This window comes from Ixodes scapularis, unplaced genomic scaffold (assembly GCF_016920785.2).
Source record: "Ixodes scapularis isolate PalLabHiFi unplaced genomic scaffold, ASM1692078v2 PGA_scaffold10__122_contigs__length_95168666, whole genome shotgun sequence".
Lineage (NCBI taxonomy): Eukaryota > Metazoa > Arthropoda > Arachnida > Ixodida > Ixodidae > Ixodes > Ixodes scapularis.
Window position 1 is genome coordinate 30,768,825 of NW_024609836.1, and position 16,560 is coordinate 30,785,384.

The following is a 16,560-nucleotide window of genomic DNA, read 5'->3' on the forward strand; positions in this document are numbered from 1 at the left end:
GGCACATGTCTTGAGGAGACTGTCTAACCGAATTTTTTGTCAGTTCGGGTCGAGTTTGTGTTCACGACTTTCGGTTGACTTCCGGTTCAGATCTGGGGAGCATGACCCATTTTACATGTATATATACACCACTGAGGCACCCATCATGTTTTCGTTGTTGCTGAACTGTCTCCGAGAGTTGTCCCCGAGAATAGAAGTGTTGAAATTGAAAGGTCTAAATGTCGACGTATTAGTCCGACGTTACATAGAACTATAAGTGTGTATGGGAGGGATACCTGAAAAGAAAGATCCTAGTGGCCTCAGGGGGATAGCCGAAAGTTGGCAACCGCTCTGAGTCTCACAGGATTGTCGTACTTAAGTTCTCCAAGTTTCGACTCCCTCTGAATTTTGTTTGAACTTCACAGTTTAGTGCAAAGTAGAAGCAATGAAGAATTACTGTTAACAAGTGACACAAATATAATTGTCGAATGAACACCCCTCAATACGGAGCAGGCAATCCCTCAGGAATAAAAAGTTTTCTCTTGAGGAGCAACTAAAAAAAGAAAAGGGAATGGGGAGGGGAGGGGACGGGGGTACTTTTGAAAGCATACTGTGTCGTAAAGGTTCCTCTGCCCTATATTTCCAGTGCAGACTAGAAAGCGTGGCCTGCAAACTATAGTGACAGATGGGTAGTTGGTGCAACTTTTTTTTGCAAAAACACTCTTGCCAGAAAGCACGTTTTCGTCGTGCCAGATACTCGCGCCGTGCCTAACGACAATGCACCAAGAAAAAGAATGTGTGCCTGTCAAATACATAGCTTGCACTGAGCGCGAACCTTTTGCAGCGTGCATTTTGCCCCACCGGATTTGATTTTCTCAGCAAGAACGACTCGCAATGACCACCAGCATATAGACCAACACGCGGCCCTGACGTCATGCAGCTGCGGTGCGCTGTCGACAGCACTGCGCATGCGCAGACGCTTCACTTCACGCGAATTCGGTTTCTGCGCACGCGCAGTGCCCACACCTGGTGTGGGCAAGCGCGGGCTTGTTTGTAAACAGTGTGCCGGTCTATAGTGCGTTTATGTCACGTGCAAACCATGTTAAACACTCCACCTTTCTGGCGAAGTGCGGCGTTCGCAACACTTGCAATAGACGTCCAAAGTGCAAAGTTGTGTAGTATTTATAGCAGTCTCGCGATGATATACGGCAGCCTAATGAAACGTTAGAGCACATGACTGATAAAGAACAGAGTTGTGAAGTGAGGTCCCAAAACAAGTGCACGTAAAACATAATATAGCATTAGCCTTCCGAGGCAGTATATCTCGCGACGTTTCGAGCTCAGGCAAGCTGATGCCCAAATGTGGTTTATATTAGGATTCTAAGAATCTTCGTTTTCCCTACGCACAATTTATGTTTAATTAGTAATATCATCTTATGCATTTCTATGCATCTCTTTTTGTGGTAAAGCGTTGTGTAAGGGATTATTTAAAACAAAATTAACTGTCATCTCCCTATTTCTAGAAATTTCGTGTATTAGCCTTCCGATATATCATGTGACCGCAGCCTCTTTTGGCATAGCCTGCAACTCAGTATTTTACTCTGCGAAACTGCGAACAAAAACGCGTTCCCGGAGACTCAACAGCTGGCGTATTTTCGAGTATCGTCCTTCCGTGTCGGTCTCAAGCGGTTATGTGAACTTCATTAAGTCAAATTCATCGATGATAATAAAGATATATTTAATTCCTGTCTGAAAATTTGACAACATAAATAGAAGATCCATCGCCTCAAAGATATATATTATAACTAAATGCACCTTCAAATTATTTGAAAGACGCCCTGCAAATCTTTTTCGGCGCTTTTATCCACGATACCCACGTTTTAAGTGATTTGGGAAAGCCTTAAAAAAAAAAAGTCTGATCTTGGAGCTAATTTAAATAACTGTTTCTCAGGCGTATATAACTTCTCAAATATATATAAGTTTATTATCGCCACTTTTATGTGGTCAACAAAACGTTTACGTGTCTATGGGTCGGACAAAAACAAAATACACTGATACGAGTGGTGGAACTATGACTATTACACACGCAAACTGTCAGAAGAAATCTAATTAAGTAGCTTACAAATCGAGTAGAGCATGAAATACCACGTTGTTCTAGTTCTATTAGCGAGGGCGATGCTCATTTTCAAATTAAATTTACCGGCCTCTCGTCAAGAACAAACCTCAACATCCAGGCTATGCCAGTTTATCCAGTATAAGAAAATGTTCACTTGGGTAAGCACTGTTTTAGGCCAGATTCGATCTCAGTGCGAAGGTGCTTATAGATTAGAGTGAACAATTTTTGGTCACTCCTTTCTGCACGGTTCGTTGCCCGCATCACGGCGCTGAGTGTAAACAATGCTGGTTTGAAAAACAAGCCTTTTGATTGTCGCTCAGAGTTTCTTTAAAATATATACTGGAAGGGCTTGTCCTCTAACTTTCGTGACATTTTGAAAATTGTTCTGCTTTTAGTTCAGTCGTGTCGTCATCATATATATACATAATGTAAAATGTATTTCGTAAAGCACATTTTATGGTATATATGGCGACGAGGTGCCCATTTCATGATTTTATGCACTGTAATTAATTCCTTAGTTCAAGGGCAAAACCACAATTCAACTTCTAATACTGCGATGCAAAGTTGTACGAATCACGGGTATTTTAGGCGACCTACCTCACTTCGCGAAAACATTTCGATTCAGGTACAATATATGTGACTCTGGTAAACAAAGGGATGTTGAGTCGTATAAACACGACGTTTTGAGATTTTCTTTTCCTGTTGTGTAGAAATAAATAATAGAATTTTATAATTCTGGTACCTGAAAATAAAAATGGATTGAACAAACGATAGAAAAAAAAACTATATACTGTAAACCACTTATTTTTCGCGGGCTAAATATTTACCGATGTAGGTCAAAGCTGGAGTTTTGGAATATTTCGTGGGTTATAATTTTCACGAAACGGTGAGATCTCAATATAAATTCCAATCTGTTTACATTTCACCGAAATTGTTCGCGGGACCTATTTTTCGTGAATTGTAGGCGATCCAAGAAATCCGCAAGAATTAGGTTCTGGCGAAAAGTAAGTCGTTTACAGTAGCTCGTTTCACGGCGTAAATAGTGCCTATTGACAGAACAACGCGGAAAATATATTATCAATTTAGCAGTTCAAACCGGTTTGAACCGATATTTTTTGCGCCCCGGAACTGAACCGGAACTGAACCGAAAGCCGTGAACCCGAACCCGAACCAAACCGATAAAATACGGCCACTGTGACCCAATAAGAGCATGATGATAACACAATTAATGCAAAAGTGCAGCGAGCTGGAAGAGAATGACGATAATAATCTCTGAAGGGGAACAAGAGGGTCAAAGGGCAAACACAAATCTCCAAACACGGAGGCGATTTGTGCGCCATCGAAAAAATCCGCCTGATCCTGATATCAAACCAGGGACCTCTCCATTTCCAGTGGAGCGCTCTACCAACTGAGCTAATCAGGAGTTAGACGTCTGTGGAGCAAACGGGTTTTGTCAGCTGCCACCAGTCCAACATTAACAAGGGTGAACGGCCTGCGTTTTAAGGTTATGATGATAATGCAAGTAATGCAAATGTGCAAGCGAACTGGACAAGAATGACGATAATAATCCCCTAGAGAAGGACAACAAGGGGGACAAAGGACAAATACAAATCTCCAACCACAACTGGCACGGCACCGAAAAATTTCGCCTGGTCCTGGTATCAGGCCAAGCACCTCTCCACTTCCAGTGGAGCGCTCTATTAACTCAGCTAGCCAGGAGTTAGACGCCAGTAGAGTAAACGGGTGTTATCAGCTGCCCTAACACCAACAAGGGTGAACGGCCTGCATATTAAGGCTGTGATGATAATGCAATTAATGCAAAGGTACAAGCGAGCTGGACAAGAATCACGATAATAATCCCTGAAGAAGGGCAACAGGGGGGACATAAAACGGACAAATCTTCAAGCCCAAAAAAGTGACTGGTGTGCCACCGAAAACAAAACTAAAATAGAAAACATGGCCGAAGACAGTTAAGACTGCTTACGATGCGAAAGCATAATGCGAAAGCATTAATATCCTGTGGATGAAATGTTTTTGAGCAATGTTTCTACATGTATTAAAGTTGTTTCTGTGGGTATTTTATTAGGTGTGTGTGTTTGCGTATTCGTTGGCCTGCTTGCTTGGCTGTGGCGTATTTGCGTGGACGGCCGCGTTTGCCTGCGGAAGCCGCCGTATGATGTAGACGCTGCTGCCGATGTCGGGGCCGTAGATGTAGACGGGATCGCCTCACAGTCCATCGCACGAAGCACACAGCGAGCACAGATGAAATGATCTACCAACTGCAGTGGAGTGCCCTGCCAACTGAGCTGACCAGGAGTCAGACTGGTGGCAGGTAATAAAACCCGTTTGCTCTACTGACGTTTAACTCTGGTAGAACCGGAAATGGAGAAACTCCTGGTTCTATACCAGAACCAGGCGGATTTTTTCGGTTGCGCACCAGTCATTTAGCTGTGTCTGGATATTTGAGTTTGTCCTTCGTCCCCCTCGCTGCCCTTCTCCTGGGAATATTATCTTCATTCTTGTCGAGCTCTCTCACACTTTTGCATTTTTTGCATGTCATCATAACCTTAAAATGCAGGCCGTTTACCCTGCTCGTGTTAGACAGGTGGCAGCTGATAAAACCCATTTGTTCTATTGACCTCTAACTCCTGGTTAGCTCAGTTGGTAGAGCGCTCCACTGGAAATGGAGAGGTTCCTGGTTCGATACCAGGACCAGGCGGATGTTTTCGGTCACGCACCTGTCACTTGTGTTTGGAGATTTGTGTCTGGCCTTGTCTTCCTTGTCCAGGATTTATTATCGCCTATAAGAGCGTCGGAGCGAGGCATGTGACACTATGCCACGGGGCGTGTTTGTCACTGCGCCAAATGTGAGGCCCGGAGGAACTGGCTGTCGTCTGCTGGCCGATATTCATCTGCTGCAAAACCAACCAACTTTGGATGAACGCCCACCTCCGCAACATTTTCGTCCGCTAGAATAGCGAGCTCTTTGGGAACAGTTAACCCTCTACGAAATTCGGGACTCTGCAGGCAAGGCTAACACCCCCCAAGCTCAATAGTGGCGCCTCGTTCCGGAGAGCCTAGCGGAGCTGGGAAAACGGTCTACGAAAACTCCCGAGTGAGACAACCAAACGTTCAAATTAGCTGCGAATCTGTGACGGGTGCTAATGCCAGGGCACAGTGCGATGTTTTGAGCGGAAACGGTCGATTACACGGCTGCGATTGCCAACGGCCACGGTGCTGCAAGAAAAAAAAAATCTGGAGCGGATGCGGTTTTGGCGTCACTCTTTTTGTTTCACTATAATTGAAACTCTTAATTTGTTTGTTATTTATTCCTTATTTTTGATATCTTCTCGATAGAGATGGAATCGCGAGAGTTCAATTGCCGTTCAAAGGAAAAGAAGCCTGGAACTACTTTTGGCCGCGGACGGCGGCGTTGCTGTGGCGGTAACAAGGCCCACGTCGCCTGGACCATGGAGTGTTATGACGTGCCTTACTCCGGCGCTCTTAATGGGCGCGTTCAGTGCGTTCAGTAGCGGCCCCGGAGTCAAGGAGTCACTAACTCCTTCCACTGGACGACCAAAAGTCACTTCCGGTGCACGTAACTCCGGGGCTTTGGAGTCAAGCTCCGAAGCACCGAGTCTGGAGACGGTGCACGTAGAGTCAAATGAGCTAAAATGACGTCATTTCCTGACTGGTGACGATTTCCGGCGCTAAAAGAGAAAACAAAATGGCGGGAAAAGCTGCTTCGGTTCTGTCGCGGGTGTGCGGTTTGCTCGCTTTTGTTAATGAAAAGTGCTCAAGGTAAGACGAATAACGCGTTCCAATTTCTTTTTGAGGTAAGGCTCTTTCGAAAATCCATTGGACCGTATTTTCTTTGGTTTGAATATGCTAATAAACAGCGTAAACGTTCATTTGACTGCCGTGTCTTGATCGTCGTTGCACGGAAACTCGGTAATATTGACGATACTCCTGTCCGCGCTCAACAGAGCAAGGCAGGGTATGAACGCGACTTTTTTGCGTAGCTAAATCGGCGGGCACGTTGGCTGAGGCTCGCTTCGGCCGACAACCCCTTGATCGCCGAGCGCGGCTGAACTTCCCGTGTATATACGAATACATTTAATAGGAAGTTCGTTACGAAGGGCCGAACAAACGTATGGCCCTATAAAAGTATCGCAACCAGCGGCGTAGATTCGCCGAGCTCTATATTTTGCGTGTGCTGACGACGTTTTAGAGCGCAGCTCTTAGGGGCCCGTTTCCAGCCTGAGCGGCGTCGGCGTCGCCGTCGGCGATACCGGGGAGGGGGGGGGGGGGGGGGGTCGCGTGACCCTTCCCCCGGGGTCACGTGACACCCCCCCCCCCCCGAGGTCACGTGACCCCCCCCCCCCCCCCCCCGAGGTGACGTGACCACCCCCCAAGGTCACGTGACCACCCCCCAAGGTCACGTGACCCCCCCCCCCCCGAGGTCACGTGACGCCCCCTCCCCCAAGATCACGTGACCGCCCCGGGGTCACGTGACTACCCGCAGGTGACGTGACCTCCCTCAGTACCCTTCCCTACTCCTCAAGAGCTGCGCTCCAATTCGGCGTCACAGGGATTTGTAAACGGCTTTCATTTTTTTTTTTTTGTCGGCTTTAATGTAGCTGCCTTTGCACCACCAAGCGAAGGGCTCGATCGCGTTGCATCGCTTCGAACAGCAGCGCTGATGTGTACAACCACCCGCTTTTTCTTCAACGACCTTGTCAAAACTTCTTCAATACCAGCGTCAAATAAAAGCGATCGTGCTCGCCGTCGTCTGCTTCCAGTTTATTCGGAGACCGTCTGGCGCATGGGAGGACGCGGAAATTGCGTAGAAGCAGGTTTGGAGCAGCGGGTTTTTTTTGCCGTTCAGTAGGCGCTCCGATGACTCCGACTCGAGTCACTCCGTTCGGAGGCAAGGGGTCGCGGGGGCCGCAGCCTCCACAGTTCACCAAGTTATCGTGAAACGCATTATAGGGATGACATTGCATTATTTGATTCAAAACAATAGACGCACAATCTTATAATAAACTCCTCACTTTTTTTTATCAATGTGTTTCACACTGTTCTGTTATTTTTTTTAATCATTATTGTCATTATTGTCTACTTACGAGAGTTAGATTCATTTTGGTGTTTTTCTTTTCGTGCCTAGCAATAAAAGCAAGAGGTAAGTGATTAGACAACAGATCCAAAAACAACATCTAAGTTAATGGGAATGTAAAACAGAGCATAGGAGTAATCGTCCGACTTTTCGTTTATTTTTACCTCGTGCTTATCGTAAAAAAAGAAAAAAAAAGAGTTATGACGAAAGCAAAGTTGAGTAAAATATTGTCTACTTGTGGCAGAACAGAGCTCTGACTGAGAATAGAGCAACCGAATAAATCGAGATCCTTTCGCTCAGAGCCCCATATATGGCTCTGACCGAGATGCGGAGGCAGCGCCATCCCTCTCGTCTAGGGGAACTTTATGGGCAAAGGTTTTCGCCACTTCTATAAGATGGCGCCAGCGTACAACTCACGAGACCTCTGTTAATCCACCGATTTTTCGAAAGATTTCCAGAACAAAACTTGACAATGAATAACTCGAACTGCGTGCTTGATCCAGGATTTTTTAAAAACAGGGCTTTCATTTCTTTAATACAAACATGTGCCCTAAAACGTCTGATTAAGAAGTAGCTAGTGAATTTTCGTTAATTAGTCATCTCATAGTTGCATTCTCTCTTGTACATAATGTCCGCCTGGCCGTATAACTCACTTGCGCAGACCGCATTTGTGTAGCTTTCACGACTTTCTTTTTTTAAAGAAATTTGTTTTCGATTAAAAAAAGAACACCTTGTATAAACTTTTTTGCTAGTACACTTGCCAAATCTCGTATTTAAAAAAAAGATATCCCCAGATCTGAAGGTTTTGTTGTTCTTTTATAAATAATAGCCGCAGTTTTATTCAAAAATTTTTACTGCTACTTTGTGTGCTTTCCTTTTAGCGCTCGGATGCGCTGCGGCGAAGCAAGATAAGCCAAATCGCGATGCTGCTTCGCGGCTGTCGCTTCACTGCGGTACAAAAGAACACGGCGAGAGGGGCATTTAATAAAGATATCTTACCAGCGAGAGCAGACTGCGAACATCAAAGATATTGCAAATTTTCCAAATACTGTCAGTGTTTCCCCCTGACAGAAATATCAAATAGGATAGAAACTTCTGAAAAATTGCGCAATCTATACCATAACGATCCGGACATGTAGCGGGACCTGAGCCATTATATTTTTAGTTATAGTGAAGTGAAATCAAGTTGTGACGCAATGTCGGCTGAAATTTCATAGATTTTGGGCTAAGTATACGTATACCAAAGTAAATCCTTTGGCACAGTTTGGTGCGAACGGCGCAGCAATCAGATCACTGCATGTGGCACAAGCAAGATTTCAACAACAGAAATAAAGGGGCGCCGTTGATACCAAGATGGAGAAACGAATAGAAAAGAATTGAAGACTTGAAACCATTAGAAGGAAATATGCATTCTCAATGAAGAAGAACCTTACATATGAAGAGATTAGCCTGATTGAAATTTAAGTTTCAAGTCTACCTGGTGAAGGAAAGTCTTCAAAATACAAACAAACACAATGCTTACAAAGAGTAGGAGCTTTGAGAAGTTAAACACGTCATTAACTGTAGCCTCCTTTTATGAGAGAAGTCTCAAACATTGGTTTGGGGTGGGGTGTAAAGTGTTTTGCCGCCTATACTTTATCGCAATTAAACTTTGTTTCTTCACTAAAAATGTTAAGTAGAGTTATTCACATAATTTTGTCATTGTTAAATTACCACAAATGTGTTTAAAAAACTCCTCTTTTTTTTCTTTTTTTTTAAGTTTCAAAGCCTGCTTAGTTAGAAGTTTATTGGTGCCTAATTGGCTAGGCCCTAGAAGCAAGGTGTGGAATAAAAATAAAGATGAATTAAATCATGATTTGAAACGTGATTTAAATGAGACTAGATTTAATCATGATTTAAAACACGCGTCAGCTGTCAAACAGACGCCGTCAGGGCATCTGGCAGTACATTGCGCTAGATGCCCATGCACACCATTGTTTACTAACACCGCCATCCTGGGACGACACAGCGATAAAACCACAAGGGAAGTACACGAAGCATTCATTATCAAAACAAGGGGCGTTGATAAGTGCGTCAGCGAGCCGTCTGTGGCATTGTTAGATAAGGAGATTCTATTTTTAGAGAGAGAGTGGGGTGGCAGGAAATGAAGTGGTTTGTCATAGTATTTAAGTCTGTATTTTTCAATAAACCTTCAGTTGCGAGTGCGCCTCGTGTCGTCATTACCTACTTCTTTTGTCCCCGTCTTTCGGCGCTTCCTTCCAGTCATTAACATTCTGTTTAAATCAAACCTTTCACGTAAAGAAGGAATCAGAAAATAGTTTTTATTTACCGCTTGACTATCATTTGATGCTTTCTGTGTTATTTGATTTGTATTGAAATCCGAGAAGCATCGAAGAAAGATTTATATCAGGCTGGAAATGAGCAAAAAGCATTTCACTTTTGATCGAATCGGATCGTAGATCTTTCGTTCTACCTTCCACTTCGTTCGCTAGTTACATAACGTTTTACGCGAGCAGATCAAACGTGAAAGAGACAGCAACAAGAAAGACAAAATACTGTTGCAAGCAAATCATAAAAAAAAATTTAGAAAACTCTTCCCCCAATTAAGAAATTAAGCTGTTTTTGTCCTTTATATGACTAGGGTTGTACTTATATCTATAAAACGTTGCTAATTAAACTGTACTTTGAATTTACGGTAATTATTTCTTCTCAGCGTTATCAGTGATCAGATCCCCGCAGGGGGCACCTGTGAAAGCAGGTGTTTGGAGAATGGCGTCTCCACTGACCCCGAGCCCCGCAGGGGGCGCCTGCACCTTAGGTGCTAGGTACTTAGTGAGTAGCGTCACCACGGACCCCAGCCACGTGGGCCACCATACCCGCACGCAGGGGGCACCTACTTTAGTAGGTGCTTGGTGAGTGGCGTCACTACGAACCCCGAGCCATGTGGGTTCGCCCACCCACGTCTGGCTGTGCGTGGCTTAACCCGTGTCCGGGGAAAGGGGGACCCTGGTGGTTGAGCTGAGCCCGGGGTATGTTTGGACCCTTCGGGGCTTCCCGGGCAAGGTAATACACCGCTTCGACCCCTGCTTGTCGTAGACGGGTGTCCTGGCTTGGCCCGACCAGAATGATTCAGTCAGTCGCCTCTTCTGCCCTCTTCTTCCTTCTTTCACTTTTTCTTCCACCTCTTTCTCTTTTCTTCTACTCTCTCTTCCTTCCTTTTTCACCTTCTTAGGCGGCAAGGGCCAACCTTGAGTGTAAACAGGTCCTGTCTCTGCAACCACACTAGGTTATAGTGCCCGGGCAGCATATAGTTGTGTCAGCCAAGCCCTTCTTGCTATGGCACATTACCTACCCCCTTGTTGGGCTCCGTGGTGGGCGGTGCACCCGGGCACTGAACTTCCCTTCCCATCTATATGGTTTCCAAACAAAAAAACACTGATCGGGCCCTGAAAAAGGTCCGCACCGAAGTAAAAGACCATCCTGCACAGCATATTGAATTTATAAAATTTCCAAGTTTCTAGTTCTTCACTCAGAGGACGAAGAGCCACTTGCAAAATTATCCCCCTTTCTCGTATCAAAGGTGTTTGAAGGTATTATTGGAATAAATTTTAATGCCAAAAAGATGGCATCGGGTGACCTTCTTGTCGAAACTAATACAAAACAACAAAGTGAATCTCTCCTAGTTTTGAACTCCGTCACAGATTACAAAGTCAGTGTAACACCTCATCGCAAGCTGAACACCGTACAGGGAGTCATCTCTGCGGATGACATACTTGAAACATCTGAGGCAGAGATCGTTGAGGGCCTCTCTGGCCAAGGGGTGGTAGCTGCGCGCCGCATCACCATCCGCCGAGACGGTGTTGAACGGAAAACCAAACACGTCATTCTGACCTTTGATTCGACCACACTACCAGAAACTCTGAAGGCTGGCTACCTACGGTGCCGTGTACGGCCCTATGTACCGAACCCTCAGAGGTGCTTAAGTGCCAACGGTTCGGCCATGGGTCACGGAGCTGTAGGGGAGCCGACACTTGCGCCAAGTGCTCCAGCAGAGAGCATGTTGCTGACACTTGTGAGAACAATCCAAAATGCGCGAACTGTGACGGTCCGCACCCGGCATACTCTCCCTCCTGCCCATTGTGGAAGCAATAGTAATAAGTCCTTACTCTAAAGGCAAAGGAAAATATTCCCTACCATGAAGCAAAAGAAACGGGTTTCTTCCTTGGCGAAAGGCGAATATGCCGAGGTCGTGCGTAGGGGACCTGCACGGCCAGTAATGGCATCGCTGGGAACCCAGACGTCTCCAGACGATCTGCGGGTCCCGGCAGAGTCCCCATCCAAACCCATGGGAACGGTGCCAACGGCACCACGTTCCAAACCCAGGGAGGGTGCTGGCCCGCCAGCGTCCACCCCAGAGCAGGGGTTTGCCCCCCCTGGCTATCCTCTCGGGATCGGAGTCCTCCCTCGCTGCTCCCACTACCTCTAGTGGGAAGCAGAATGATTGCGCGAAAAAGAAAAACGCCCCGAGCATAAAAAAATGATTTTAAACCTTAGTAACCCATTTTTACCCATTCTTGTAGTTTATAAGTTAAAGTTTATTTTAATTTTAGCACTGCTATGAGTAAACAATGGGGTATCATGCAATGGAACTGCCGCGGCCTTCTTCGTAATATTGATGACGTTAATTTTTTTCTCGATGAGCTTCACCCTGTGGCACTCTGTTTGAAGGAAACCTATCTGAATGACAAACACACTCAGGTCTTACGCCGTCACCGGGTTTTTAGGAAGGACCGCCTTTCTCCCACCCCTTCTGTCGGTGTCGCAGTAGTAGTGCAGAGCGGGGTTGTGTGTGCTCAGGTTCCTCTACAAACACCACTCGAGGCAGTGGCAGTTCGCGTTCTCCTTGACCGACTCATCACCCTCGTCTCTCTCTACCTGCCACCCAACGTTCCACTGCAGCTCCACGAGCTACAAGGACTCATAGATCAGCTGCCTAAACCTTTTTTTAAGTTTAGGTGATTTTAAAGCCCACCACCCTTTGTGGGGTAGTGTTCGTCAGGATTCCCGATGGTGGAGTTATAGAACGACTTTTATTATCCTCCGGGCTCTGTCTCCTGAATAAAAAGGAGCCAACGTTTTTTAGTGCTGCTCATAACACCTTTACATCAATAGACCTTTCCATATAATCACCAGCTTTACTTCCGTGCATTTCATGGAAGGTTTTAGATAATCCATTTGGCAGCGATCATTTCCCGATAATTTTAGAAAGCTCAATACCCCTTCCTTCGCTTGCGACCCGCCTTCCAAAGTGGAAGTTAGAGAAGGCTGACTGGGCCCTTTTTGGTTAAAATGCCGTACTGGATCCATCGCTCTTTCGCAGTATGTCCCCCGAGGAAGCGACAGTGTTTGTCACTGAATGTCTAATTAATGCTGCTGCATCTTCTATTCCTCAAACATCCGGTGTCCTACCCCGGAGATGGAAACCCTGGTTGAATGAGGACTGCACTGTCACTCGCAGGAAATAGAACCAAGCATGGCGTATATTTCGCCGTTATCCCACTGCTTTTATCCTGATTGAATTTAAAAAAAATGTAGGGCCAAGGCACGTTGGACACGGAAACAGGCGAAGAAAAAAAAAATCATGGAAAAAATATATATCTTCTCTGAATAGCTTTGTTCCAGCTAGAGAAGTGTGGGATCGCCTGCGGAAAGTTCGAGGAGATTACCATTCTTTCCGAACTCCTCTGTTTTCTTCCCCCTCTGTATTGCCCGAGAACATTTGCAAGACCATGCAAATGTTCTCGGGGAGCATTTTCAGCTTATTAGTAGCTCCTCTAATTTTAGCGAAAAATTCAAGAAGTTTCAGTCGACTGTTGAAAAGCAGCCCATCTCGATGTCGGAGGGTGGTTCATATTTTTACAATAGTCCATTCGCAATGTGCGAACTCAAGGTTGCTCTTGGTGCAAAGAAGCAGTCTGCACCAGGGCCAGACAGACTCCACTATGAAATGTTGAGGAAACTGTCCCGTGAATCTACGAACGGTCTGTTAACTTTTTTTAATCATCTATGGCAAGCTGCTGCCTTTCCTCGTTGCTGGAAACATGCCCACATAATCCCTTTTTTGAAACCAGTGAAAGACCCTTCCATTCCTACAAGCTATCGCCCCACCGCACTCACAAGTTGCTTAGGAAAGACTTATGAGCGGCTTGTGAATCGTCGTCTTGTCCATTTCTTAGAGACTGAGAATTTTTTTATGTATAGCCAGTGCGGCTTTCGGGAAGGACGAGCGACCACGGGTCATTTGGTTCGTCTAGAGACGGCTATACGTGAGGCATTTGTACACCGGCAGCATTGTGTCTCAGTGTTTTTCTTATTTACACAAAGCATATGATACCACATGGAGGTACGGAATACTTCGTGACTTGTACGACTGTGGTGTGCGGGGCCGCATGCTTCAGTGCATACAGAGCTTCCTCAGCGAAAGAACTTTTCAAGTCCGATTGGGCTCCACACTGTCAGATGTTTTCTCTCAAGAAAATGGTGTTCCCCAAGGAGGAGTGCTGAGCGTTACCCTCTTTGCGGTAAAGATTAACAGTCTAGCTAAGGTTGTGCCATCATCAGTAACTTACTTTCTATATGTGTATGATGTGCAGATCTCTGTGTCTTCCTGTAACCTCTCCTGTTGTGAACGAGAGTTGCAACTTACAATCAATAGAATGTGTAAGTGGGCAGACGAAAATGGCTTCAAGTTTTCTCCTGAAAAAAACAGTCTGCGTTCCTTTTTCATTACGCCGGGGATTGTCTCTTAATCCTTCCTTGCATCTTAATAGCATTAAAATATCAGTCCAGCAAGAACACAAATTTTTGGGTGTGATTTTTGGCAAGAAACTTACCCTTGTGCCCCACCTGAAAACTTTAAAACGGAAATGCTTGATGTCATCAAGCATCCTAAAGGTGCTGTCGCATATGTCGTGGGGTTCTGATAGGCGCTGTCTCCTGCAACTGTATAACTCCTTAGTTCGATCCCGCCTCGACTATGGTGCAGTAGTATATGGGTCAGCGCGGCCATCTGCTCTTGACCCAATTCACCACCTTGGACTACGACTTTCTACAGGTGCATTTCGCACATCTCCTGTGAAGAGTTTGTATGCTGATACGCATCAAATGTCCCTCGAGAAACGGAGGCAGTACCTCAGCGTCTCTTATGCTTACAAAGTATTTTCAAATCCAAAACATCCCTCCTACAGTGTCCTTCATACTTGCAGAAGTTCACAGCTTTTCGAAAACAAGCCGAGCATTGTTAGACCATTAAGCCTCCGTTTGCAAAGTACTTGTCAATCCCTTAATATCCCCCTCCATGAGATTCCCTTGCTTAAAAACACTCGTAGGGTTGCTCCTTGGGATGCTCTGCCGATTTTATGTGACTGGTCACTCGCAAAATACAGTAAGAGGGTCATTTCACCACAAATTCTCCGGCAGAAGTTCCTCTCCTTGCAACAAAAATATGCAGACTACCTGGAGTGTTATACAGATGGGTCAAAATCGTCGTCTTTTGTAGGGTGTGCTCTGTATTCCACCTCCTACAGCAAAGCCACACAAGTTGACTCTAGGGCAAGCATTTTCACCGCAGAGCTTTATGCTATTTTACTAGCGGTCGAACATATACTCGACAATAGCATAATGAAAGCTGTAATTTTTGTCGACTCACAAAGTGCCTTATTGGCTGTGTCCTCCCTGATGCCCACAAAGAACCTCCTTGCACAACGTCTACATGGTAAGATCAACAGCGCCCTGCGACGCGGTCGGGACATTAAGTTCTGCTGGGTGCCAAGCCACGTTGGGATTTTGGGCAATGAAGAGGCGGATAAATTGGCCGTGTCTGCTCGAGGCTCATCTACAACATTCAATTGCTTAACTTACCAAGATTTGAAACCGCTTCTGAGGAAATCTATTTTTCTTAAATGGCAGCTGGAATGGGATACCGAGAGCAACAATAAACTTCACATTATCAAGCCCATTCTGGGCGTTTGCGAGAGCTCATATAACAGGGAACGTCGTGTGGAGGTTCTTCTGCGCCGTCTAAGAATAGGTCACGCCCGCGTGACACATCAGTATCTGCTTCGTGGTGAAGATGTTGCACTATGTGAACATTGTGGAGAGCTTCTGACCGTGTTGCACATTTTGTGGCATTGTTCGTCCCACAAACCACTCCGTCAATCATGTTTTCTCGAACTTTTTAGGGATCATCTCCCATTTCATCCCTCGTTTTCGCTTGGCGATAAACCGTTAGTTCCTTTCAGCCGTGTCTTAGACTTTTTAAAACAAACTGGATATTTATACCATTTGTAAATATGTAGCCTCAAAGTAAACTTTTGTTATAGTAAGCTCTAAATACGTTAAGTTTGGCGCATTATGGCCCTCGTTGCTGCTGCGCCAATAAACTCATAATCATCATCATCATCACAGTGATCAGATGGATTGATCAATCAATCTGCCATGTTTAAAATAAAAATACGCGTAGTGATAAAGAGTCACAAAGTTTTCGCTAATGATTTAAATCAAATTATTCTGCATTAAATCAAATAAATGATTGATTGATTTAGAAAAAAATTTTACCTTGCTTAGTAGTTGTCACATAACAAAGGCTTAGCTCAAGCCTTCATGCTCAGCGTTATCTTCCGAGCCCTCGCAAACCACACCCTTGGCCGCCCAGATTCTGTCTACCGCTCGTTCTCTTTAGAGACTTCAGGAAAGTCGCGAGGGTTGGTCAGTGCTGACCAACCCTCGCGAGTCCTCGCGGAATTCACTACCAGCTGTTCTCGGCCTGCCAACTCAGGGCAGCTGCTCCTGGCTGTGTACTGCATGCACAAAAATATGTTCCAGTGTTTGTGCCAACACAAAAGTCGCGCCTCTTTTATGGGTCTCGTTCCACACGGAGGCAACTAGAAATTCTTATGTAAAACTGTATTGTATGTTTATCTAGTAGAAAGTGGCAAGCCTTTGTCAGTCCTAGAGGGCATCAGGTGCGTCCACTGTAGACTACAAATTCAGCCACTGCAGAACCACTACTAAACTCTAATCTTGAAACACACGAAAAAAAGTTGTTTTAGTTTTTTTTTTTTTTTAATCTATAAGCCACCAACATGTATTGCGTGTACTACACTTAAGAAGTGCACAATTATATACTGTTACATTGATTCAAAGCTTCCTGTCCAGACTTTTTGCAGGCATGTTTTGAGAACCTTTTCTCTGTTTTCTCAAAATTCACCTTTTTTTTTTTACTACACAATTTTGTTTACAGTATCTTTTGATCTAGAGCTTGTGTCAGAATACGTTTTTTCAGTGTTTA

At 45.1% G+C, this 16,560-nt stretch overlaps 1 non-coding gene across 1 annotated transcript; it reads left to right on the forward strand.

Moving 5' to 3' along the window:
• Nucleotides 1-4,741: 4,741 nt before the first annotated feature.
• On the forward strand, nt 4,742-4,814 carry Trnas-gga. Its single transcript has one exon. It is a non-coding gene; the product is annotated as a tRNA-Ser (tRNA).
• The last annotated feature ends 11,746 nt before the right edge of the window (nt 4,815-16,560 follow it).